Source organism: Condylura cristata, unplaced genomic scaffold (assembly GCF_000260355.1).
Source record: "Condylura cristata isolate star-nosed mole 26May11 unplaced genomic scaffold, ConCri1.0 scaffold00003, whole genome shotgun sequence".
NCBI lineage: Eukaryota > Metazoa > Chordata > Mammalia > Eulipotyphla > Talpidae > Condylura > Condylura cristata.
Window position 1 is genome coordinate 75,715,617 of NW_004567104.1, and position 2,297 is coordinate 75,717,913.

The following is a 2,297-nucleotide window of genomic DNA, read 5'->3' on the forward strand; positions in this document are numbered from 1 at the left end:
GGAGACTGGTGGAGAGACCCAGCAGCGAATTAGTCACCGGCACGGCTTAGGGGGGAGCGTCAAGGCAGACGCCCGGATTTCCCAGCAGGGGCCAGGGAACATGGCTGGTGGTGGCTGGGTGTTCGCCTGAGACTCTGAGGCCGGCAGGAAGGCTGAGTCGCCCCCTGGACAGCCCGGCCGCAAACCTGGGGCCCACAGATTGCCAGGGGGAGGGGAGGCGAGCGGAGGCTGAGGCGAGACTGGGCCGTCCAGGACATCTGCCCTGCTGAGCGGAGGGGCCAGTCGGGAGGCTGGGAGCGAAGCCAGGAGAAGGAGAAGAGTCGCAGGCCTGGCGGGGCCACGCGGCGCTGGCCAGAGGGCGGGTCGGCCACGGGCAGGAGCTGCGGGAAGATGTCAAATGGCCCCAACCAGACGCGGACACTGGCTTGCGAGATGGCGGCCGCAGCCAGCCCGGGAAAGCGGAGGGGACGGGCCAGTGCGGGTCGAAAAGTGAATCGAAGGCCACCCGGTGAAGGTGGGGAGAGAAGCCCCTCTCTGTGAGGACAGAGGTGGGGCTGGGCGGGGGTGGGGGAGCAGGCGCTTCGTGTGTTTCACTGCGGCTGCAAGAGACCAGACGGCGCGGGGTGTTTCCTCCTCCTGCATCGCCGCCCGCCTCCCCGCGGGGACACCCTGCTGCTCGGGTTCACCCACCCCAGCCCACAGCCGGCCAGTCTGCAGGCGCCAGGGTTCTTCCCGGGTTGCCTGCTGCGACCCCCAGACCTGCGCAAGCCTGGGACTGAGGGTGAGGCTCCCCTCCCTGGGTGAGGACCCCCTGGGCCCGCGGGTTGCTGGGCGCACTTGGGAAACCTGTTGGGGTGCACCCACACCCACCTCAAGGAACCCCCGCTGGCGGGGTTACTTGTAAGGACAGGTGAGAAGGGGGGAGTAGCCCCAGAAACCTGAGGGGTGGCACTGGGAGGCCGCTGGCTCCTCCGACATGGTGGGGGTGACTGAAGAGGGGAGCTGCCTCCGCCCCTCTCCCACCCCCTTGGCTGCCGGAGAGCTGCGGGGCCACAGGGGCCCCCCTTCTCTTCTCCTGTCTGTGGAGGCCCTGATGGGGTTTAATCAAGCTTCAAAATTCAAGCTGGGTGCGTGAACACCCCAACCGCCAGGGTGTGGCCTGTGAGCTGGGGCCTCCAACCAACAGCACCCCACCGCCTGCCATATCTCCGCTCCCCCAGCGTTAGCAAAAAGGTTTTTGCTCCTTTATTCTGAGAGTAGAAGCGCCAGCCCTGCTCACCCGCGCAGGCGAGGCCAGCAGAAGTCTCAGGGAGAGGAAGCTGGGAGTGGAGCCCAGGCTCTGCCCCGGCCCTGGACGGCGCTGCGAGGAACCCCCGCGCCCCGAGGGGCTCCCCTGACCTCCGGGTGAAATCCCACCGCTCTCGCCGGGCCACAGCGTCCCTGAACCGGCTCACCATGCCCAGAGGTGGCCCCTCTGGGGACACCACTTGCTCTAAGTCTGGGATTAACTCTGGGATTGCGGAGGCGGGGTTGGGGCCCCCCCACCCCCAGCAGAGCAAACTCCCGCTTCAGAGATCCAGTGGCCAGCAGAGGCGCTGTGGGAGCGTCCCGCTGGGAGCGTCCCGGGCAGGCACCAGGCGAATGAAAGGGCCGAGCCAGGCAGCAGCCAGCTTGCTGCTGCAACTCCGTGCGGAGAGAGGGCGCCCTGGGGGGCCCTGGCACGCCGCGCCCACGCTCCGAGCTGCTCAGGCCCTGCCGCGAGCTTCCCTTGTGCTAAACCGTGCAGCCAGCAGGCAGGGGGATGTTTGAGGGCAACTTTCTGCGGGGTTCAAAGTCCTGCAGGAGGGGGCGGTGGTGAGAGCGAGGCTTTGGCTTGGGTTTGTCTGCAGAAAATGAACATGTACCCCAAGACCGTGGTCGTGGCGACCACAGTGGCAGCGGGCCAGAGGCGGGGGCCGGGGGAGGAGGGGAGGCGGAGCCCGAGGGGCTCTCTGTGGCACCCTGGGAGTCGCTGCGGGGCCTTCCCCACCCTGCTGGCCCCGGGGCAGGGACCCTGGCTGGGTGGGCAGGCCCGAGCCCAGCCCGACCCTGCGGCTCCCAGGCGGCCTCCCCTCTCCCTTCTGCCCACCCGCCCTAGTAAGCTTCTGTCTGGGCTCTCACACCGCAAAATAAAGACTCTTTCTCATTCGTCAAATGATTAATTTGTTTTCTGTGTTTACATTAGCTGGAAGCCGAGTGGGGAATACCCCTAACTCCCTTTTCCAATGAGATGTATTTTTTTATTATTTTATTTTATT

General features: G+C 66.1%; 1 protein-coding gene across 1 annotated transcript in view; it reads right to left on the reverse strand.

Moving 5' to 3' along the window:
* Positions 1-2,297, reverse strand: part of KCNJ6 (potassium channel, inwardly rectifying subfamily J, member 6) — a 33,235-nt gene that overhangs the window by 7,250 nt on the left and 23,688 nt on the right. The gene's annotated exons all lie outside the window — the stretch shown is intronic.